The sequence below is a fragment of the Typopeltis vanoorti genome, chromosome 7, assembly GCF_054136105.1.
Source record: "Typopeltis vanoorti isolate ZY-2024b chromosome 7, IOZ_Tvanoo_1.0, whole genome shotgun sequence".
In the NCBI taxonomy this organism is placed as follows: Eukaryota; Metazoa; Arthropoda; class Arachnida; order Uropygi; family Thelyphonidae; genus Typopeltis; species Typopeltis vanoorti.
Window position 1 is genome coordinate 139,904,147 of NC_143555.1, and position 26,516 is coordinate 139,930,662.

The window sequence follows — 26,516 nt, forward strand, 5'->3', positions numbered from 1 at the left end:
ATATCCATTTTTTTTTTTTTTTTGTAATGTTTTCTGCCTCCAGTATAATTGTAACATTAACTCTGTAAGCTATCCGACCTTTTGCTTTTTCGCATGCGGCATTCGAATAATCCTCCCCTGCCTCGCGTCGGGCTTGGTCAATTAACGAAAATGATTCATACTTGACTCGTTTTAAATGAAGCAAACAATATAGTTTGTTTCATTTTTATTCCATGGCTTCTTTTAAATTTGATCTTTAATAAAAACTAAAAATTTAAATTTCAGTGAGTAGGTTTGATAGACAGTTTTTAACGTGTAGTTTTCGTTTATTGTACTAGTTTTAAACGAATATATTCTTGATAAATGAACATTTCGTTGCATTTAAAGTTATCAAAAATGATAATAGATGATCTCTGAACTATGTAAAAAAACGTTTTTTTTTTTTTTTGCTTTTTTGAACACCCTTACGAAGGCTTTTGTCAACCCTTTAGGCTAACCCTTTGGCAATTACATAAGTTCATCCACCTCATCGTCCTGCATAGTGTCATTAAACTTAATTATAGCCTTAATTCTATAACTAGCTGAAATTTGGCATTCATTAGAGTATTAAATCAATTATGAGCGGCTGAGTTCAAAAGACTAAGTCCCCACGGTATGGTTTTTCGTTAAAACATTCAAGTTACTTTTGATTCAGTGCGTATGTTATTGTCAGCTGCCCTGAGAGGCGAAAAATGCTAATATAAATACAATACAAAGGTTTTCATGTTTCCGTAGTTTAATTTAAGTCGTTTATAGTGTGAACAACTTACATTACACGAAATATTTACTTTAAAAAGTAAGCCTATGAAAATATGTTCGTACATATAACACAACTCCCTGTCTATGGGAATATGAACATTAATTTCATAAATCTTTGTCGGTGAATGCGATTCACAACACGCCAAATGCAAATCGCTATTATCACAATATGACATGTTCACATTAGCGGATGAATATGGCATTATCACGATTTGGCATATTTATATTAGTGGATAGATACGTCAGATAGTCATCTTAATCCAAGCTTTATTGTTGAGATCAAAGAGAGAAGAAGATCGCGTAGAATTTTCTCGAGATATTCCTCGGAGAATTTACCTGCTATCTGACGGCTGATCTTCTGTCCGGAAAGGATTAGTCGGAGTTGCTTGTCAGGTGCTCTTTCGGTGTCACTATAATCCTTCGTAAGCTGATAATCCCTGCCAGCACTTTCTGAATCCTGTTTAATGTCACCTGAGAGAAGCAAAAGGATTAGAGAAACATGTTTAATTATACGTAAAGCAAGAAAAACATAAGGAAAAAGAAAATTTCAAAAAGTAGACAACGTGGTGATATCCAGCATCCAGTCTGTCTGTTGTATTATTTGTTGACAGTTTAAGCAATGTGGCTACTTGAAATATTTATTTTGTAATGTGAAAAAGTTTGCACATATATTATTAAAAAAATACTGAAAAGAAAGAAATATAAAAAATAAAGAATAGTAATAAAGAAAAAGAAAAGTAATAAAAATAAAGAATAATAATAATAAATAAAAAGAAATAAAAACGACAGAAATATGGGATATATGTAATGTATACGAAATATACAAACATGGCCAGGAATTTAATAAGACTGTAACTGGAAGCGCCCCCACGAAAATTAAATGCATTTATCGAATTAATTCATTTATCTATTTTAAAGCCAGTACATGGTAATCCAATGACGTCATTATACACTATTATTCAGTTTATCAATATAGTTTTGTATTTTATATTGTTTCGATTGCAATATAATTAATACATTGTTTACAATGCAATTTAAAATAAAAATCTAAGTTTTCTTTGTCACAATTAAAAAAAAAGATTTAAATGTTTTATAATAAAATATAACAATCATTTAATAACAAGAGAATCTTTGTCGGTGAAAGCGATTCACAACATACCAAATGCAAATCGCTATTATCACAATATGACATGTTCACATCAGCGGTGCCATATTATCACTCAAGCCATAATATGGCTCAAGGTGCCATATTATCACCCACTCTATTCAACATATACATTAATGATGTTCATAACATATCCATAAGAAGTCATATATTTCAATACGCAGATGACACACTGCACTACTAGCAATCCACACAGACATTAACACAGCTCTCTGCAAAGCACAACAAGACTTAAATGAAATCACAACATACTTCCACCAAACGCACTTCTAATCAACGGCACCAAACACATAGATGTTGATAATACACAACCCAAGAATCATACGCCCTGCATCACTATCGATACATTGTCACACATACCGCTGCATTAACAGCAAAAATACCTGCCAATGTTCCGAAATCAAACCTGTAACACACGCAAAATACTCGGTCTCTATATAGATTCTCACCTTAAATGGACAAAACATATAGAATACCTACACACCAAACTCCGGATCATCGCAGCAAAACTCTTCCAAGTTAAAGACATTATTCCACCCAACATAAAAAAACTCCTATATCACGGTATCTGCGAATCCCTACTCAGATACGGAATAACAGTCTATGCAAATACATCAAACAGCCACCTAACAAAATTAGAAACACTACACAGGAAAATCGTGTCAACAGTGATCTGGACACCTTACACGCAACAACCAATATCCGACAAGCACATGGCGATACACAGAATTCTGAGCATTAAAAACCTGAAACACTACATGACATTAACAAGGAATTACTTCAACATCACCTATCGAAACAACAGAGACGCATATCGTATAACACGACCTACAACAACTCTCTACATCCCCACACCCGTCAATAATTCACACGATTCTTTTGTGAGATCACATCAGATACCCACACAACTCAACAACCTACCAAGAAAGTTAAAACAAGTAGATAACTACAGAACATTAAAAAACGAACCCTGAAAAATATACCAACAAAGTTAAGAAACCATTACCACTAATATACACATCCCAAATCACTAGCATCCAATGCCTACATCCCATACATAAACAGCAGCAACAACATAAATAGTGAAGGCTAAATCCCACTCTCTTCATAAAAGCTAACCCAAGCTTCGAAGTAGGTGGGATTAACCTGCCTCACTCATCTACAAATAATCCTTATAAACAAATGCAGAAATTTGTTTGTATAATCACTCTTTCTCAAACTTTGATAAAAAAAAATTATACAAAAAATTCTGTATAATCTTTATTGTTAATATTAGAAGAACATGTGTTGTAAATACATATACAGGCAAAAAAGTATTATTAAAAATTTTAATTGAAATCCAATGTAGGAAATATAGCACTTAGAGCTGAACTCTGTAAAATTATAAGGTGCAATGTCACTCAAGATGTTTATTGTATATGTAAATATTTTAGCAATCAATAAATTATTAATTTAAAATTAAAAAAGATTATTATTTAAAAATATTATTAACTTGTAAGTATCTGTTATTCACAATTGTAATGTATTACTATTGTGAATAACAGAATATATATATAATTATTATTGTATCTATGTATGTAATTTATCTAAGACAATAAAATGTTAAAAAAATTAAAGTTGTAAAATTGTAAAGTTTCATTGTTGATTGATGCTGCTGTCAATTTTTTTTTATTTTAATTATTATTGTGAATAGTGCATATAGCATTATAAATTGCATAATGTTAATATGCATTCAGCAAGTTAATAAAAAAGTAATTGTTAATGTGAACTGTGAATAAAAATGAATTGTAAAATTAAAATGTAAATGGCAAAATGCAAAAATAGCTGTTTATCTGTTTTAATGTAAAACTGTAAAAATGTTTTTGTTAAGATTACTATTAATTTTAACAATAATTATAGTATTACATTGTTCTAATCATAATAATTTTAATAACATATAACAAAATGTACCCTACACTCATGTAATTTCTCTGAAAGATAACAAACTGTGTTTAAAAAATCAGTAATATATTTTTTAATTTTATAATAGAATTTATTAAACTTAAATTTGATTATTATAATTTAATTATAACAAACATATTTAAGGCAGGAAAAAAAATAAATTCAATTTAATTAGGACAGGAAAATAATATAATAATGAAGGATATATTTAATGAAAATGAAACAAAGCAAAGTTTAATAGTAATAAAAAATAATATTTAATAGTAATAAATAAAAATAAATATATTTTGCAATAAAAAAAAAACATTACAATTACACTGGAACTTCGGTTGTCAAACTTAATTCGTTCCCGAAGGCTGTTCGGAAACCGAATTGTTCGAGAATAGAGGCTTTCGACAACCGAGGTTCCACTGTATTTACATTTATAAAATAAAAAGAAACATCACAATTATTTAATTACTGCATTTTACACTTTTACGTTTTTTTATGTAAATTCTATCCAATACATTAACAATAATGCATGACAAAAAGCAAAATGAGATGTGTATTTGGTAACTCGCTGGTTGGAAAGTTTTTTTTTTCTTTTCTTGAAGGATGTAGCTCAGCAACAAGATCAGTGATATTCGAGTATGTACTTTGTATAAAGAACTACAGTGAAAAAAAAAAAAGTTCTCGAGCGAAGTGATCTAAAATTTCACTTTTAAACTCACCTATTATAACTCTCTGCTCACATGGAAATTGCTAAGCCTATTCGCATTTTGCCCTTTTGAAAAGTATTCTCAGTCTAACATCACAAGAACTTTACGAAATCCTATGTTTTTTTTTGTTTTTTTTTTCCTCTCCTTACCATGCTTCTATTTTATTCCTATAAGCAGACATCTCAACTTTTCTCGCCTGCTCTTTAATAATTCACACGAAAAGAAAAACAGATATTTAAACGCAGTCTTCTTTTTGTTCGGTGCAAAGTTGAAAGGCGTGCATTTTCACTAGCAGTCTAATCGACAGTGTCGGTCGAAGACAGATTAAGGCTCATGGGATTAGATTCATGATTTCTCAAGGCACTCAGAAGAAAGATGCGCCGATCCACTTGAAAGAAAATGAGATCGTTTAAGAGGAAGTGCAAAATATAAAAGTGTTGACGGCTATGGGGGAACCAACGGGGCAGTACAATAATTCGGAACGAGTTTTTTTTTTAAGGAAATACACTTCCAACATACGAATGAAAATGAAATAATAAACTGAAATGGCGAAGAAAAACGAGTTTAACTTAAAAGATAGAAAAACAGAGAAAAATTACAGAGTATCGAAAAATCACTCGCACTTCGCCATTTGTCATGCAGTATTTCGTGTCTTATCTCTCCTTCCTGTCGTAAACAAGAACATTAATTAGGTGTGATTGCTTTCCTTAGTACCATTTGTAGCTCTGTTATGTGTCACCGAAATGAACGTAGACCTGTTAAATAATTATGGAGACCACCTACAGCCAGAAGGAAAAAGAAAAAAAAAAAAAAAAAAACGCTTCGCTGATTAAATTTAGTAGTGTAATCTACCGCTTGTACTCCGACTGCACATCGCTTTCATAAAAGTGTTCCACATCTCTTAACGTTGAAAAAGCAGGTTGTGTATTCGTGTTCCTCTTAATCACCGACATTTGTTAGCGCTGCTATATTTTTAATGAATTCAAAATCGCCCTTCGCATCTCTTTGATTCTTCCTCTTTATTTGAGAGGCTTTCGTGTATATATATACAGGGTGGTTCAAAATTTCACGTTGGTAAAAAACATCAAAATCAAGCATATTCACATAGGAAAGCATAACCGAAAACGCCACCCGAAAGTGATAGGTGGCGCTGTTCTCCAGGTGAGCAATTGAGGCTTCCTCATTCAAGGTTTCGACCTCGTACGAAGAACATGCGTCGTTTTACGAACGCTGAGACGGCAGACATGCTGCTCGTTTACCATATATATATGTATGTAATATTTTTTTTTAACTTGGAGATATTGTATATTAGGATAACCAAGTTATTTGATAAATAAACTTGGTTATTTTAACTCCTAATCCCAAATATGCAAACAATTAAGTTTGCGCATGAAACAAAGTTCTAAAGTCTTGAAACAAAGTCTAAAGGTGGTACTACACCTGGGCAACTCATTGTAAAGGTGGGTAAAGCTATGATCACTATTCTTAGTATTTTACCATAATGTAAAGTACATCTCACTAGAAGATGTATATACTGCAATGCATTATGGGCGGGGTCACTACCCAGACCGGTTTCAACCTTTTTTGAGGTATCCTCAGTGAGTAGCTAGACTCTAAATACCAAGGGTTTCTTAGTCCTTATAAGGACTGGCTTAAAGGGGCGAAGCAAGAATGCTTTTTATCTTCCCCGTTATCTATAGAGGACAGTGTAGGGATAAGGTGTTATTGAGCTATTAAAGCTCTGATCATGGCAGGAGGGTAACAGCAAGAGCCTCAGTTAGAACTTCGCTGGCTACAGCATTGCCACCCATTACCCTCCAAGGGTATTAATCATTAATCATCGCATCTCACGGTCGATCCTGAGAATTACAGGCAAAAAATGCAATAAATAATTGACACAGAAAACGTTGTATTTTCCAAGTTGTTCTATCTAAACGCGCTATTGTTTGTTGCATGCGTGCTTGCAAGTTCTCGTGAACGCTTTGAACAACTGCAGTATCACTATCAGGGATGTTATAACTCAAATTGCTGTTCAAATGTTCAGGATTAAGGAGGATTTCTCTGGACTCCACGATTTTCCTTTCAAACTCATCACTGCAGCGAAAAATGTTTTCGGATTTATCCCAGCAAACTGAATATAAAAATATATATATATATAAATATATATAAATATATATATATATATAAATATATATAAATATATATATATATATATAAATATATATAAATATATATATATATATAAATATATAAATATATAAATATATATATATATATTTATTTATTTATTTATATAATTATGTATTGGATTTTTTGCCTGTAATTCTCAATTTTTTGTATCTTCAATTTTTATTATTGTGGTCTACCTTTAATGGATACCTGAAGAAGGCTGTAAAAGGCTGAAACTAGTTGTATCATTTTCATTAAATCTTAATATTTTATCTCGGTTTAAAGTCATTAAATATTTATTCTTTAAAATGTACCATAACAACCGAGTAGAAGCTCAAGAATATATATAATATTAATTCCTAATTCTATAACTGAAGTCCTCGTAGCTGTCAATATAGACGAAGCCCTGGGTTCGACTCCCGTCAGTGAAGTGAGAAACCTTTATCTGGTCTCTTTTGGACGAAAGGTGAGTTAGCCGGTCTCATACCAAAGTAGAGTTTTTTTTTTTCACCCGATAACTTGGGTTTTTCTTCCCCCGAACAGGCAAACTGGCCCTGTGAACACACTCATCTACAGACATAGGACACACTGGGAAGCCTAGGGCTAACCACTTTATCCTCGATACAGTAGCGTTAAATGTAGAAACTCCTCGCCACTGAAGGTAAAAGAGGAGGGAAGGAATAACAATAATAACTCATGCTTCCATAACTAGTAACCTTCATTATCTCAATAGCGGAAAAAATAACGCTCCCTTACTAGTCAAAACATGCTAACGAAATTCATTTTAATCATCATAATTAATATTGAAATTTTTGTTTTTATTTTATGATTTCTTATTTTATTCTTTAATTTGTTTTTATGATTTCTAACTTACTTTTTGAAAAGTAAAATTCCTTGAGTCTCTTAAAAAATTATTTTTGACACCATTTTGTTTAATAAATGTTTAGTGGTAATCTGATATTTTCCACAATGCCGACTGATATGGATGCGGATGGAGATTAATCGACCGTGAGATGCGGTGATTAATACCCTTGGAGGGTAATGAATGGCAATGCTGTAGCCAATGAAGTTCTAACTGAGGTTCGGCTATTGCTGTTATCCTCCTGCCATGATCAGAGCTTTAATAGCTCAATAACACCTTATCCCTACACTGTCCTCTACAGATGACGGGGAAGATGAAAAACATTCTTGCTTCGCCCCTTTAAGCCAGTCCTTATAAGGATAAGGCTCACTGATATTAGAAAAATATAAGAAACGTCGGCCTGCTACAAATCTTTTTTTTACTCAACAAATGTTTCCAAGTCATGGCATGTTGAATACCTCATTCAAAATTGGGAGATCTAAATCCAAATTTAAAAAAAAAAACTAGACAATTGGAAACATCTAAATGTCCCAAAACGTCGTTCTTTTAATCTCCTAACAGATCTCTACAGGATGCACTGTTTAACTAATTTCGATGAAATTTGGAATTAAGTCATTCCTTACGTTATTTAAACTTTTCAGTTTAATCTGACAAAAATGAAGAGGATCGAAATAGAGTAAATCGCGCTCTACCTCGATATCTACAGGTCATAATTTGTCAACAAATTTCAACTAAATTTGGCATACAGCTGTCTCTGACATTTCTTAGAACCCCTAACAAATTAAACATCATTGGATTAAACCAAAAGAGGTAAATCAATAGGAATTAGTATCTATCTACGCAAGTAGATTACTAATGGATTCCGACAAACTTTGATAGCATATTGTACTCCCTGGAGACACAAAACTCTAGACGAGTATCGCGTCAGTCATTAATTATTTAACAGGCTTCAATATCTAAATACTTATCGACAAGATACGTATCAAACCAGGATAGATATGAAGGTTGAAATTCGACATGATCTCACCGTGTGTGTGTTGTGGAGGGGGGGGGGGTGAGAGAGTTACTTGATGACTTATATATAAACACGTGTAGGCAATTAAAAGAAAATGAAGTATGCTATAATATTAACTGTATGATAACAAAAACTGAACAAGATAATTTAATTTTAAAAATGCAGGCTAAACAAATAAATTATTACATAACATGATAAAATTAAAACGTAATTTGTCGTGTTTTGACAAAAAATTGCTACAGCACTACTGAGAATTCCACTTCAATGTATATACGACAAACGCTTTCAAAGGTAGCCACCAAATAGCACTAAATCTCGTGAAACAATCCACCTACATTGTACAGTAGCCCTGAGTGAAATGCCACAGTCAATTTATGGTAGCACCGTTTACATTGGGAATCCCACAAAAGCTAAAATACTAAGTACATTGCTGGTTATTATATGCGTCTACATCACTTATTATCAGTAGAAACAGGTCTAATGGATTGCAGGTAAATTGGCCGTTAAGGTGGGCTAATGGGTTTTAATCTGATCATAGGATTAGCCTGTCTTCTGGGATCTCGTGTAATTAAATACGACATAATGGGAAATCTGAATTAAATCAATGGTGATTTCTTTTTAATAGCCTTCAAATACACTCTGTGTGTGTGTGTGTGTGTGTGTGTGTGTGTGTGTGTGTGTGTGTGTGTGTGTGTGTGTGTGTGTGTGTGTGTGTGTGCGTGCGTGCGTGTGCGGATGTCAAAATTACGCCTATTGTAACATTTATTGTAACAATTTAGAAGAAAGCTTTCTGGATTCTTGTGGATGTTGTGGGTTGTCTCCAACCAACAGAATGTTCGTTCGAATCCCAATGTGTCCATAGTTGTTTGGGAATGTCTTTAGGAGTAGATAACCTTCATTATCCGTGTGAGACCGCTACCATACTAACTGGATTCCTGAAATGGCTTGAAAAATCTTCAATGTCTGTGTATTGCGTGTATTTATTCTTCTGGCCGTTGTGTCTGTTTTGCGGTGTGGAATGAAAAAAATGAAAAATAAAAAAAAAAAAATACGCCCCCGCCGTATAAGACTGGTTAACTCACCTTCAGATGAACAGCTGTGATAAAGGTCATTCGCATCCTAGACTGGATTCGAACCCAGGTTTTTCTAACCAAATGGGGATTGTTGAAATAGACTGAGCTATGGGAGTAGAGTAGTAGAGATGACACAACTTAATACTTGATCCTTCGAATTCTTTAGATTCTTGCTACTTCGAAGGCTTGATATTGTAGGTGTAACAGCCAAACACTAAAAAAATTAATTGTTTAAATGTGTTTTACTTGTTACGTACAGTACGATTTACAGTTTCTTCCTACTTCGGACCATGCGTGAATTCTTCTTCGGCATGCTATTCAGAATGCCGGATGCAGTGGTTCACGCGTTACTGGCCTCATTTGCAACCTCCTCCCCCAAAGCTACGTAGGAAAGAGACATCTGTTGATGAGCCTTTCGTGTTGCTAACAGTGAACAGTGACAGATGGTAATGTTGACCATCTTCTTTGTGACTTTGACCTAACACAAAACGAAAGAAACATCTAATTCTGAACATTCTCACCACAAGAAAGAGTCGCATTTTATATGTCTTCAAAGGGAAAGGAAAAAAGCTATCTGTATTATTTCGCAACTCAGGTCTTCCCAGTATATAATGTACTCTAATATTGTTTTATTTTTTTTCAGTGTTCCGTCTTGTTAACATCTCTCTCTCTCTCTCTCTCATCCTCATTTCCTGGACTATTAGGTTTTGTTTTGTTTTTTGTATCCATCCGCCGCCTACTTCGCCTGAACCACAATTATCATGCAGAATAATCCCGAAACCCACGTATCCTCATACTTTCCACATCAAAGTTGGTTTTGGTATTTATTTTAGATACCGACTGATATTTATTCAAGTAACGTTTGGTTTAACTATTCAAATATTCAGACGATGTTGATCAAAGCGACATCTTACGGGCGCATGTATATAAAATATGTAAGAATAGCAAAGTTCCAAGTGTTTCAAGGTCATTGCGGGCGGGCGTGTGTTCTACATTTTAATAAGATTGATTTATCGCAAGAAAGCACCTAAGGCAAAAATATTCTTGCTGAAGAGTTTTAATGTTGTAAATATTAAGTTAGATTTCCTACATAATTCATGCATAACCCGAAGTAACTTCAATTATAGAATTAAGGATTTATAGAATGCAGAACTCTCTCCTGTTTTTTTTTTTTTTTTCTATGCTAAAATAATTCTATAGAACCACTGGTAGACATCTACTTGATCTAATAGCAACACTATGAGCACTATATGATAACTGCTCATATTGTTTAATTAAATAGATATATTCGCGATTTCGTTTTGGTACAGAGTAGACGATTTTAATAATAATAAAAAAAAGCGTGTCATCTATTGTTATTCTTATTTATACGACTCTGGACAATTCTTTGTTGACTTTTTATTGCATACAACAGGATGATAAACGTCCTATACCATTGTAGTAGGTTTATAACCTTCGTGAGTAGTATTAACATTTTTAAAATTACACAGTTTGAGAAAACAGGAGTATTGTTAATCTGGCGAACACAGTTTCAATCTGAATCTTATCTTTTGGAAGAGTGGCAATTGATCTATAGCAAGATCAATGCACCTCAAATCAACACAAACTACCATTTTGGTGGTGTAATATGGTGGTGGCCTAAATACCTAACTCTGTTAATTGAAAAACGTACTGGAGTCCAGAAGACAAAGATAGGCTAATGTTTTATCAAATAAAGATATTAGCCTCGCAACAAAAATCAGAATCGTGAAAGCAATGGTATTCCCTGCGGTATTGTATGGATACGAATGTTGGACCCTGAGAAAGAGTGAAATAAGGAAACTAGATGCATTTGAATTATGGGTTTGGAGACGCTTACTAAGAATACCATGGACTACAAAGCAAACCAATAAATCAGTGATAGACAGAATAAAGCCAGATCTCTCCATCGAAGCTATGATCGTCAAGCAAAAATTGTCATACTTCGGACATATTATGCGAGCAAATGACAGACTGGAGAAGACGATGATGCTTGCTAAAGTTGATGGAAGCAGGAGAAGAGGAAGACCAAGAATTAGATGGGTGGATGGAGTTAAAAGAAGCAACTGGAATGCGCTTGGAAATTCTGAAAGACATGGCCAGGGACAGATCTGAATGGAGAGTGAATGTTCATGGAGTCACCAGGAGTCGAAAATGACTCGATGGAACATAACAACAAACAACATATTAATGTACACTAGCCTCCAAAATGAACCTCCGTAACTCAGTCACTATAGACGAAGCCGTTTGGTCGGAAAGACTTGGGTTCGATTCCCGTCAGTGACGTGAGGAACCTTTATCTGGTCTCTTTCGACTAAAGGTGAGTTAACCGGTCTCATACGAAGGTGGAAGGTTTTTCATCCCTCAAACCGACCCCATGAACACACCCGGCTTCAGTCTTAGGATATAGTACGGCAAGGAAAGCAAGGGGAAACCACCTTGCTCATAATCATTTCCCCTAGTATGGTAGCATATAGTAACCCCCACCAGCTGTATGGCTGAGGGAATAGATTAGAATAGCCTCCAAAATTTAAAAAATAATAATAATGTTTGAAATTTAAAAAAAAAAAAAATTGTGTTTGATGAAGATCCAACATACAGAGTCGAAATCACCTATACATTTTCCATCTCATGACTCTGCCGACATATGACAAATGTCAATGTTAAGATTCATCTCTCGTAGTTTATTAATTATTACTGAAAGCTTTTCGATGTCGTATCTCTCTCTCTCTCTCTCTCTCTCTCTCTCTCTTCTAAGTAAGTCCTATCTCACTGCAAGTCTTTCATTGAATTCTATTTAATCTTCATATAACATCTTTGTGAGAAGATGCTTCCCTGATTATAAAGAAAAAGAAATAAACCGTCAGTGCGATTGATTAATTTCAAATGAAGGTTTCTGTGGGAATGCAGCCGTCTGTCTTTACTTAATTTGATTAAAGAAGTTTCTAAGTAATTATATTAGGAACCAATCTTTCCCTGTTGTGTTCACCGTGTAAGACTTCTTTTAAACGACTGTTCATTTCCATTCGTTCTTCCTTTAGGCTATTTAGTATCTTTTTTTCTTCTTCTTTGTTGTTTGTACCTGATGTGTTATTAAAAGGATTTCAACAATATGAAAACTACGTTAAGTAGATGAGTAACAGGAAATCGATATTTTTTTGTGTAAATTATTAATATAACGTACTGTATACTTTTTTTAACATCTGCACGCTTAGCACGTAAATTATGTTTATAATTATGTTAATTTAATATAATAAAAAGGGGATGGAAGACTTTAATTATTAACAGTGCTAGAATTATAAATCAAGAATATATTGACAGAAAAACTGACGCGCTGCTATACTGTGAATAAGTAATATAGATTCGACAACGGCTTAACTTAAAGTATTACACGAATAATAAATTATTAGCAGACTGGCAAGCATTGAATACATAATAAAGAAAAAAAAAGTGTCTACTCTAAATCCAATTTAGGAAAATAAAATATCTATAATATTTCAAAATCCTATGTTAATTAATTCTTCTCACACACCAAACAAAGAGAAATAATAATAATAATAATTTAACCTAACATTGGTGACAACAACAACAACAACAACAAAGAATATTACTTGCTGAACGTCTCCGTGAAGTTAGAAAATTAAAACAATATGAAGATAATCATTCCAGATCAATTCTGATGATTCAAATATATCCAGAATAGAAACTAATATTGATATACATTGACAACAAGGAAACCCTAAAATTAATCGAAGAAAACAAATTAAGCAAAAAAAAAAAAAAAACATTCGAACACTTTAGTAATCTAATAGTAATCTAGCTCAACATACTTTAACTGATGCCAGAGAAATTTGTATTCTTGCCAGCTATGCTTCAACCTTTCAAACAATAAAGAATTATAAGTGCAATGAAAAATGCTCACCGATATAGCTATAAATATGAAAAATATACATAAGCACAGTATAATCATATTTCAGATGGATATCGTATTACATAAAATTTAAAAGGTAATGAGAGAGATGGCATTGAAGCAAAAGCTGTATCTTTACCAATAAAAATATATAATTTTTAACCTATGCATATAAAATCAAATATGAAAAAAAAACCACGACTTTCCCAATATGTTTAATCCGAAGCAAAGAGAAAGCCTTAACAGACCAATAATAGAAAAATATAATCATAATCCCAGTCATCTTCTTTAAATTGATTTTATCACCAACAAACACATTTCTTATGTGTTTATCTGATTTTATTTATTTTATTTGATAGATTCCCTTAAATTCTTAAGAATTCTTATTGAATTAAATTTTGCATACCATAAAACAGCCATTTTGTTTTTGTTAAATGACGTCATATTGATATTACCTATTTAGAATGACCACGCATGCGCACAGGACTCTTTCAGTAGAGGAACAACCATCTAAGTATGAAATGAATAATATGGTTTGGAAAATATTACTTACATAAATTGTTTTTATCACCAATAAACACATTTCTTATGTGTTTATTTGATTTTGTTTATTTTATTTGATAGATTCGCTTAAATTCTTAAAAATTATTGAATTAAAATGTGTACCATAACACAGCCATTTCTTTTTCGACATTAGCTATTTAGGATTCTCGCGCATGCGCACAGGACTCTTTCAGTAGAGAAACAACCATCTTTAGTATGTAATGAATAATATGGTTTGGAGAATATTGCTTACGTTTTAAAATATAATTTATTTTTTTATAAAAATCCTGAATAATATTTAAACCATTATAATGATTGCAAACAAATAAATAACCTTCCTTCAATATATATATTATTAAGTGTTTTACTGAGGTCAGATGAGCCCAATGCATTTCGGGAAATAGCTAAACACAACTCCATGTTCATTGCAGTTGTTTATCGAATTACAAATTACAAGAATGCTATTCTTGTAATTTGAATAACAGATATATATATATCTTTGAATAACAGATATTATTTGAATAATACTGAATAACAAATACAGTATTAGCTTTGAAATCATCAGACGCAAAACAAATTTAAAAAATAAGAAATAAACATGGAACATTTGTTCACACAAATTAAAAAATAAATAAATAAACAGTAAGCGCATATGGAAATAATGTAAACATGGAACATTTGTTCACACAAATTTCCTATAATATTATTCATTCAGCAAATGTTTATTCGGTTTACTGATTTGCAACAATGTGATGGGCGATGTTGCCACTGTACATGAATGTTTGCTTGCACAGTGATTCATCCGTTTCGCTAACATCTGGACGGTCGGGAAAATCTCATTAAGTGGGTTTGCTACCAGGATCCAGGGTTCGTACTCATTATGTGCATTCCTAGGGGGAATACTTAATGAGTATTTTTACGCTTACTGGTGAGTTCACTTATTGTCACGGCAACTGAACTTAGTTGTTTGTATGTGGAGTTAGCAAATTGCTTCGCAACTATCAAATACTTTTTGTCAGTGTAGCGGTGCATGAGTATTCTGTGAGTATTCATATTTTAGTACAGAAATTATTCAAAAGGATACAAACGTATATGTTATAAAAATAAATAACCTTTCTTCAATACATATTAAGTATTTTACTGAGGTCCAATGGGCGCAATGCATTTTCGGGAAATTGCTAAACACAACTCCATGTTCATTGCAGTGAAGTACATCGGATTACAAGAATGCTATTGCAAAATATATTACAAAAACGTATAACTTTCTATCGTGGTTCCTAATTTCGTCATAAACCGTTTAATTACAGCAAATATTAAGATTAGCATTGTTCCCAAACATTTGAATATAATATTATTAAAGTACAAAAACATTTCTGCGCATGCGTTAATCATCTGTGGAGCAATCCGTATGGAAAGATCATCACAATAACCCTTTCTCTGTGCATTCTCTACAAATATCTCAAGGGCCATGAGACCTCCATTAGGATATTCATATAACTCAATTTAATTGTATTCACCAAGTGTTAAGCTTCGGGAAGTTGAACATTAGTCACAATCATGCGAGATATGAAACCCCACTCGAGGACCCTCAGATGGTTCTGTTAATGGAAGATAAATTAAGTGAGGAAGCTATGAAGACTGCACTTCGAAGAGCAGGTAACCTTTTCGAATACTTTATACCTACCCATACGACACCCGCTTTAAGAGGAGTCGTGACGGGAAAAGAGGTGATTAGATTTTGTTTTCCCACAAGACACGGAAGGAACTTCTAAATTGAATTCTGCTCTGTTATTCATCTGACTGCCTTTCCATTCAGTGTGTATGTGTGTGTGTGTGTGTGTGTGTGTGTGTGTGTGTGTGTGTGTGTGTGTGTGTGTGTGTGTGGTACGAATACTCAGGCATTTCCGATGGAGAGCTATCGACCTTATAAAAGGGTTCCTCGTAATTAACACCCACACTGCTAGCTCTAAAGGCACGGATTAGATGTGGCTATAACATTTCTACGTGGCCACCTCCTGTGAGGTCATCGCAATATTCCAACATGAAGTTGACAAGGCGTGAAATGAGAGACACAGAATTAAATTGATACAAATACATTAGCAGAGAGAGTCTGTGAAGGATACAGTAATTAAAAACTTTATCAGTTGTTCCAGCTATAAACCTTTATTATTCATTAAGTTTAAAAAATGTATTTCTAGACCTTTTTTTTTTTTGATGTTATCAAGGTTTTGATTAAGTTTATCATTTATCGTTTCAGGAGAAAGTAATAGTATAAATTTAGCGCTAATATTTTCAAGAGATTACATAAAAGGTTTACAAGAAAAAAAAAATAGAGAATGTAAACACAAAACATTAGGCGGGGGGGGAGTTGATGCCGTCGTGTTTGTCAATGTAGCATTTGTCATATCCCAGGTCTCCGAGGATGTTTTTAATGAATGAAGACCAAACACTGATGCAGTATTAACTTTTGGGTTATATTGCACCTAGTTAGTGGTGCATAGCGTTCCAGAGGCCTCCTTCTTGAATTCACTTATATAAGGAATTTCTGTGTTTTATCATTGTATGGGGTGGCTGACGGGGGTTGTGTAAAAGGGTAGCATGGACTTGTGATGTCGTTTTTTTTTTTTCAACGTTTCACATGCCGATTTCCTTGCAATGTTCTGTTAGGATATCGCAGCAAATTCCTCCAGAGCAGCGAATTTTATAGATCCCTGGTTCCTTTAGGGAATGACAGGGGTGGTTCCGTAAGCAGTAAAAACCTTGAAGCCTTGTAAAGCGCAGTGAAACCTCTTAAGTTATAGCTTCATATTAACGACGAGATTCTGTCACTAACATTGTGGGTGAAGGGAAGAATAACAGCACCTTTGAATTCCTGCTCTTTAGTGGACACCTTAGATGATATTTCCAAAATCTTGTTGATTGTCTTGCGCCATACCCATTAAGGGATAGGATATGTTTGAGGTAACAAATTTCCTGGTTTCTTTTATAAATAGTATTGGAGATATTGTAGTTGTTGTCTCTGAGTGTCTTTATCATACCTACACCAGTGGTAGTGTGCCTTGTCCATCGCGACATTTGGCCTCTTTTCTTAAGATATTTCTATGAGAATGTCATGGAAAGGTAATGTTGTGAAGTTCAAGCGCAGCCTGTTGAGTAACCTAAATTTTTATTGTGTTTTTATAAAGCCATTGGTTTTATTATGTGTGTGTCAAGTGGGATCTGAATCTACACTGGTGTAGGTGTTCGTGCACTGTGGATTATTCATTTTCCTTAGGTATTCCTCAGAGTCCATGATAGCTGACGCATTTTCTTAATCTTCTCTGACTATTACGAAGTTGTTGTTGCGTGGATCTGCTAGTTCTATTTTGGGAATATTCCTTGCTGGAAGTTTAGCCTTAAGTAATAAAGAGACTGTTTGAATGCTGATAAGGTGTCGACTAAGTCTCTCTGTAATCTTGTTCCTTTTAATACATTAGCTATGGTGTCTAAGAATCCAAGTCTAAGTGATGTCTAGGAATACAAAGGGGTTTAAGGAAAAATTGAATCGCATTGATAACAAATGCCTCTTCGCATAAGATAAACACCTACTCAGCTCTAGGTTCAGATCACACTTGGCGTGCACATAATAAAATCAATGACATGATTAAAAAAAACGTTAGTCAGCAGGCCTTAAGAGATAAAAAAAAAGAAGTTTTACCTCGAAGTATCCTTTGGTTTCAAGAATTTATGGAGCCCCCAAAATTCCCGAAACTAGAGGAACCTTTACGACTCATAGTACACTTGAACTATTCTCTCACATGCGCCTCCAACCTGACAAATATCTTTCTCAACTGATTACTCTGCATGTAGGGAAAATTGAGTCGCATCTAAAAAACAGTCTACACTTTAATGAATAAGACTTTATTCCACTGGATATTCTAGTAAGCCTAGTTGTGTTCAGCCTTTTCACTAATGTCTTGATAGATGACACATGTTTCCTCTAGATACTGCTGTACTCTTCAGACACTACTTGGAAAAGACTTTTCAAAAGGTGTAGGATGTATACTAAGAACAAACAGGGACTTGTTATAGACTCACTACCGTTCAGCAATCCTTAAACTAATTCATGGGAACTTTTGAAAAGAAAGCTATTGATGGATACCCCCATCCCAAAAAAATGGCTTCGCCTACGTCGACGAAATTCAGATACTTCCACATAATGAAACTAATAACTTCGTTACCTCAAACAAATTCTATCTCTTAATGGGCTCAAGACAATCAAAAGGATTTTTGAAATCCCTTGTAAGACTAACAAACAAGAATTCAAAGATGCAGCAATTCTTCTCTACGTTCTGATATCACTGGAATTGAATCTTTGCTCCAAAGAAACGGAGAAGCTACAAGATTCACTGTTGTTAGAGCATTGACCACATTGATCTACCAAGACGTTACACACACGCAGAGAGAGAGAGAGAGAGATCTGTATGTTTAAAAACGTCAAAGAAAAAAGCAACGACAACCCAACCAAACTTGGGTTCTCGTTCAATCGACGGCACCCACCTCGTTCTCTGGCAGAAAACAGAAATGCCTTCAAGGAGGCTTTCACAACCTCGGACCTGGGATTTAACACGCACCATGTTGGGGAACATGACATCATCAGCTAATTATCCTTTTCTTGTTAAGTACGTTGTTCAGTTTAATTGATTTTTAATCCATTATATGCATTTCGTTCCCAATAGTATTACGTTTACATTTTGATCCACACAACCTTTACCCAGCTATTCTTACCGCCGGTGCTTTGAACAGTATAATGGTGCCAAATGGGACATCTCTTAAATGTGTAAATTTTTTCACTAAAGAAAATAGATAAAGAAGATGCAATGGCCGAGTTATCTACAGAATTGGTTGACAAAGATGGTTAATTATTTAGAGGATAATTGTCCTAGGATGAAATGCGACAGCTTGAACAGAACAACAGCGAAAACTACGGAGAAAACAACTGGTGTTTAGTGGATGATCCCCATTCTGAAGGAGTTAATACGCAAAATATCTAACTAGATTGGATGTAGATATAGATTCTGGTTTACTTGACAGCCATCAATGACGGTGTGAGTGATTTTGAAATGTCACGAAAAATGAGATCTGGGTTTTGTTCAGACTGCAAAGAGACAGGAATGGGGAGAGAACGCATAGACTAATTAGACTATTTTTGATATTTGATAGCATCCGGGACTAAACCATTCCATGGTTTTCTACAGCCATAATAAGACTTAAATCTTATTATGACTGTAGAAAACTAGACTACTAGAACTAGAACACTTTTGAAAGGCAAATTGTTTTTGGTAGATATTAAAAAGGCATTTAATTTGAGTACTAGTTTATAAGAGATCAGATGGCCCGAGGTGCAGTTGTCAAATCATCCCTTATGTTTCTGATTGTCTTCCATCCTCATACATTCATTCATACAAGTGAATAAACATTCTCCCAGGACTGAGTGGGCCATGGCTCAAGACTATCGCTAATTATAAACGGTATTCGGTTTGGAGACGGCTGATAAGTACTGCCATCTCGTAGCCTCTAATCCTAACACTGTATATGATTGTCTGAAAAGTGTGGGTTATATGGTCAATTTCCTTGCGTTTCAGGACGAAAAACTTGTTTATCCGTGCCAGATATCGACTAACTCGAGAATCGGTCGAAAAAAAAGCTGAAGAAAAAAGTTCATCTAGTCGGCGACTAGAATCGAACTTAAGTCTTTCTTCTGACGGCCTAGCATTGTGGGAATGAACGCCACTTCCACGGAGCTATACAGTCTCCCAATAAAACTGAAATTTACTCTAAAAATATTTTTATATTTTCTTTGCAAGAAAGAAGATAAATTTTGAAATGTTATTAAATGTACCCAATTTTAGATTCAAAATGTCTATTCCCCGAAGCACTCTTAATACGACGTATGCACAGTGAACAAAAATAACTGTTGGACATCTGATGCACCCAATGATAAAAATAGTTGGAGTTTTTGAAAATCCTACTCGTTTCATACATAAACCGGAAATACGTTCGCTACAAGTTGCAATGTGATATGTCAATCTCCTCAAGAGCAGAGTAGATTTTTCTTTTGGGTTATCCTGACTTAAGCCATCTGAATGAATATGATATTCTCTCGGAAAAACTTACAATAAAATATTTATTATGTACTGAAATGAAATCGTCTAAGATGCAAACGTTTCCTTAGAATATCTTTTCTTTATATTCTCTGCGATACACGTAGCTGGTTATAGAAGGAGTCTCCGGTTATCTTTCTTGGTAGAATTGATTAAAATCAGAAGAAAATATGGTTGTTCTGACTATATCGAAAGGTAGAATTTTAAGTTTGCCTTCCTAAATAAAAGGAACAGAATAGCAAATGCTTTTTTTGTTAAAACTAGCTTCATATTAAGTCCAGGGTATCACCGAAGAGTAATAAAATAAAATATAAGAGCATGTTTTAGTAACTTACTGAAATAAATATATTTCATCATTGTGTGCACTGATTTCTGGCAATATAACTAGAGAGAAAATGCAATTATTTGGAAAAGTTTTTCTTTTATTTTTTAGGGACCAAGTAAAACTGTGAGATCAGCCGAGGATGCTGATACCTACTTCAATAGAGTACTCGGTATTTTCACATACACACACACACACAGAGGAGAGAGAGAGAGAGAGAGAGAGAGAGAGAGAGAGAGAGAGAGAGATTATCCCACGCACTCCCTAGCGGCATGTTAGCTTTTGGGGACCACACCAGTCAGTGTTTCCCAACGTTTTTTGGATCATGCCCCACTTCAACGCCTCAAAGATTTTGATGCCTCCCCCTGTAGCATAATAGTCATCCAAGTTCTGCAAAATATAATATAAATATGTACTTTACATAAAAAAGGTAAAACTGTTTTTAATTTGACTTTCTTCAATGAATATAAATTTTACATTTCACTTTGTATATTATAAAACATAAATCGAACTGAACTCGAGCAAATAAAATCCAAGTTAACGCGCTCTTTGAGCTTGATGTCTGCTGCAAAGAGTTTTTATTTGAGGTACTAATTTAGCCATTTTCAATCTCAAATCCCCACGGTTTGTGATATCCAGATGATTTCTTTTTTTCAGTAGCAAGTCATTTACAGCGCTAAAACCCACATTCATCTAAATATGACGACGGGAAGGGCAACACTATTTTTTTTTTTTTTTTTTTTTTGCAAAACTAGTTGAATTTCTTCTGTCTCGTCAGAAAGCCATGCCATTGTTCCTTTTATGTTGAATAAAGTTCTAATACACTCACCATTTTGCTTTTCTGAGAGTTCTTCTTGATACTGTATTTATGTTGACTGCTGTATTAGTGATGTCAGCTTTTTTTTCTCGGAAAGTCAGAGTTGCAACATCGACAATTTATCGCCGACAGTGGTGAATTTTTTGAGCATCTCGGTGACGAGGTGACGAATGCAACTTCATTTTCTAATTGCCCAACAAAATATTCCAATTGTCCCCCTGTGGGGCGTATGCCCCACGTTTAGAAACGCTGCCATACACCTATCATGATAGTAACTCTTATTGGAAATTATGATTCGTTAGATCATTCCCAATCAGAAACTTATATATCAATTAAATTATATGCTTCTGGACCGCAACACATGCTATAGAATAAGCATATTATTTACAGCAGTTGAAATTAATCAGAAGGGCCCAATGTTTAATCAGTAAGATTGAAATCACATGAAATGTCGTCAGCTCAAGATATCTATGCATAAAACATTAGTATTCAGATATAATTTGCTGGTTACATGTGCGTTGGAAAGGTTATGCACACAATCGTTGATTATATCGATGGAATATAAGCATAGAGCCATGAAATTATAATAAAAATATTCGTTATAGTTCGTGTTTGCTAGTAAAAATCAGGTGGTTAGTGAAAATCGAGTAGATATTGGGATAAAGATAGATGCAGAACAAACCTACTCTAGTTACTGCAAAATAATTATGCCTCCAAATAAATTAAGTGGACTGTCCGCGACTTTTCGATCGAAACTACATTAATTACGTTTGGACAGTTGATACCTTATCTCCACTTCATTTCTCCCAAACTGTAGGCAAATATTCTATGTCTCATTAAAATTGAAGTTCCACTAGCGATGTAAACGAGGTATTGCATAATCCGGAATATCGGCTTGCACGAACATGGACAAATATTTGTTGCCAATTATCACAGCACACACTTTAAATGTCAAAGTGCTTCATTCTCTCAAGAATTCCTTCTTTTTTTTTTTTTCTTCTTGTACTCAGAAAACTGATTTTCTTGGAATTATGTATACATAATTAAGTTTTTCTTTTTCTTCTTCAGTTCAACTCTTGGTAAATAATTAATAGACCACAAAGGTCGTCCTTAGTAATTGAAGTTTCAAAGATCGGTTATACACTGTTTTCATTGTGGATTTGAGGATTACATAACCACAACGCAAATTGTTTTTAAGTAACCTTTCATTGCATTATCCAATACTTTTGTTTTGGTTAAACAAAGGAAAAAAAAATACTTAGCGTATCATTGTCATCCTCCTTGTCGCCACCAATATGTACATTCTTATCAAATACAAACACGTTATATAATTATATTCATATACTTTAGAAATATTAAAATGATCATAAACCACCTATTGAAATATTTAAAAACCAGAATTTATGCATATAAACTGCATTCTAAAAATCATCAAATTTCTGACATGCACCCTAAGGAGTAGGGGCGTATGCTGAATTCTTTCTTGATATCTTCATCTTTTATATGAATTTTATTGATGCATTCTTTGCTTTATTATTAAGCTTAGTTGCTTGTCGTTTAAGACAATCCATCATCTTATCCTGGTATCCAGTTCTTTACTTTCTTTGCCCATCTGTTATTCGGCATTCTTTATATATATATTTCCATTTTTCTTTCTGGCCATATTTTACAATTTTCTCTTTTGTAACTTCCTAATTTTGTTTAATATTGTTACACATTCAATTTTTATTAATGTTTTCCCAATTTTTTCGCGACAAACTCATACCTGTATTCTTCAGTCTTTGATCAATTATTTTATTCCTAACACATCTTTCAGATCGATAAGTTAAAATGGATCTGAAACTGGATTAAAATAGGTTTAAATACTGTTGTATATAATGCTAGTTTAGCTTGGCGAATTTCTCATTTATTCCAATATAAATTTATTCTGCTTGCTTCCACCATACCAACTATGGTGATTCTGTTTGTTTCTATTAATTTGCTAACTTTACAAATAAATAAATAAAAGTCCCTAAATAGCTGAAATATTTTGCTTGTTTTATAGGTTCTCGTTTCACGATGCATCTAGTGTTTTTAATTTTTTTATTATGCTGAAATACAGAACCCCGAGCTTTTTTTTTTCTTAGTTATGAATTATCCACATTTGACACCCCTTCGTGACTTATGGGCCACACTATATAATCATTATTTCTTAAAACACTAAAATAGAGATGAGTGAATCAATCGACCGTGAGATGCGGTGATTGATTTTATTTTACATGAGATGCCCATATATATAGGGTAACGGATGGCAATGCTGAACCAATGAAGTTTAACTGAGGTTCGGCTGTTGCTGTTATCCTGGGTTAATGAGTTCGCTCTCTTAGGTTTTGCCCTAAGGGAGCACTTTGAGTCTCCGGGGAAAGTGTTCTCCGGCACGGCCCGCTGAGGGGTACTTGCCGGTGAATTATTTTCCTCGGAATATGAGCGGTTCTGCTCAGTGGTCGGGAAGCCCGTCACTGAGTGGAACCAACGCTGAGATTAGGACGGTCTTTCGCCCACTATGGAGTGGCCTAGAGATCGTTCGTATTTTTGAGATTTCACCTTTACTTACATAGTCGGTGATTGATTCATTCAATCCAATACCCTTGGAGGGTAATGGATAGCAATGCTGTAGCTAATGAAGCTCTAACTGAGGCTCGGCTATTGCTGTTACCCTCCTGCCATGATCAGAGCTTTAATAATAGCTCAATAACCTTATCCCTACACTGTCCGCTACAGATAACGGGGAATATGAAAAGCATTCTTGCTTCGCCCCTTTAAGCCAGTCCTTATAAGGACTATAAGGATAAGGACACTAAAATAGAGAGGAGGGAAGAAAAAGTCCTTTTTAGGACTTCCAGGGTAACAATTAGCAATGCTGAACCAAGGAAGTTAACTGATGTTCGGCTGTTGCTGTTATCCTGGTGATGAGTTTTTGAGTTCGCTCCCTTAAGGTTTTTGCCTTAAGGGAGCACTTTGAGTCTCCGGGGAGGGTGTTCTCCGGCACGGCCCACTGAGGGGTTCTTGTCGGTGAATTATTTTCCTCGGAATTTGAGCGGTCCTGCTCAGTCGGGGTGCTAGGACGGGGAGCCCGTCACTGAGTGGAACCAACGCTGAGATATGGACGGTCTTTCGCCCACTATGGAGTGGCCTAGAGATCGTCCAATTTTTTGAGATTTTACCCTTTACTTACTAATCAGGGTAAGATAAGAAATGGCAATGCTATAGCCAATGAAGTTTTAACTGAGGCTCGGCTATTGCCTGTTACCCAGCCATGACTAGAGCTTTTAGCTCAATAAACCCCATCCACACAGATTTCCTTCATTCAGTTGACGGGATAAAGAGTCAAGGACTCAATCCATCGCCCAGTTCTTTTAAGAACACTAAAATAAATCTGCTTTTGGATATGAAATACGGATTATATTTTGAAAAGAGATAATTTAAGTTAAATTATGGTTTATATGTTATACAGAGTTTACTGATAACGAACTAGTTTAGATTAGCAATTAACACGATTCTTCAATCTATGAAAAACAAATTACCTCACTTGGCAATTAGAAATCTTATTTACATAATAACTAAGTAAGGATTACAGCTTAAGTATAAATCTCTTCAATGGAGTTTGAAACATCTCCGGGATTTCAAACTATTCTCTGCCACATTTATTTTTAACAGCACAAAACTGTTCAAGTATTAAATAGAATTTAATGAGAAGACAGAGACTGCAGGTGGTTCTGTCATTATTTGGGAAATTTGTGTCAATTAGTTTAATGTTGGACCGTTCGTTAATTTTTTATTGTCTGTGAAGGAAAGTTCATCTGTGTACTCAATAATAAATGCATTAGCCATGACAGACTTTCAATCAGTCATTTTCGTGTCTGCAACGAGGTCGAAAGTCTGTTTAATAATCTTTGGCATTTGAAAAGGAATTAAAATATCCCGAAATATTTGACATGGTCATTTGTTCGAGAATATTAAATCTAAAAAGGAATTGTGGCTTTCGTTTATTAGGATTACTACTGTGCCATATCGAAATCAGAATAGTAAATGAAAACCTCAGTTATTTCAAGCAGAGAATTAGTTATGTAATTATTAATAATTCGCTCAAAGCAGAAACATCAGTATATATATTTAACGTAGTTTCGTTTCCTAATTACCGATGTTATGAGTTTGTAACGCCATCTACTGGAAAGAACTTTGAAAATTATTGTTGTAAATTTTCAAGGTTAGTTGCAATAAATCTTCGTTTGGAATTTTACAGCAGATACACGTTTCGAAATATATTTTTATTACATTTTCAAGTACGTCTCGAACTCTCGCTTCGCGCTCTCCGACGTGCGCGCGTGATTCTAACTTCTGTAACAACCAAGCTTCTTTAATTACTTCAAAAGATCTTGGATGCATACACGTTACAGCTACAGTTATTTGCCTGTAAATAATATATTAGAATGAAGCAAATAATGTTGCTTTCGTCTAAAAGATGGGAGCGCCGTCTACGAGTCATCTTTATTATCATTGAATTATTAATTAGTTTGAATACTAAAGTTCAGGAAGATGGAAGAAAATATTGAAGATATTTTTAGAATGGCAATTTACGATGCGACTGGAGCATTCTAAATAATATTTCTATCGATATTATATAAACTGGGATGTAAATGAAGAAAACTTATTTTCAAAATAGAAACTGCTGTTAACATTTGAGAAGAAATTAATACAAAACTATAAGGTTAAAAAGTTATTTTGAGTTATCAACATAATAATAATAATAATAATAATAATAATAATAATAATATTATTATTATTATTATTATTATTATTATTATTTATTTTATTTTTTTTTTAAATAATTATACTTTTTATTGGTCTTCGAGAATAGTTACGAATACTCCCAATAGTGAAAACAATAGCATTAAGTATTACAATAGTTCATGTTAGAGGTTTAATGGAAAATTAACAGCACTGAGAGAGGATTAAAACTAATTTTAATACTTCCAATATTTCGTCTCCGTCACAGAGACACATCTTTGGGGATTACAAAAATT

General features: G+C 34.1%; 1 protein-coding gene across 2 annotated transcripts in view; it reads right to left on the reverse strand.

Annotated features, from left to right (window-relative positions):
- Nucleotides 1-26,516, reverse strand: part of LOC150105127 (xibalbin-1-like) — a 60,411-nt gene that overhangs the window by 17,232 nt on the left and 16,663 nt on the right. For both annotated transcript variants that reach the window (XM_090396165.1, XM_090396164.1), the window contains exon 2: nt 1,114-1,248. The gene's annotated coding sequence lies outside the window, so the exon portion shown is untranslated. The remainder of the gene's footprint in view (nt 1-1,113; nt 1,249-26,516) is intronic.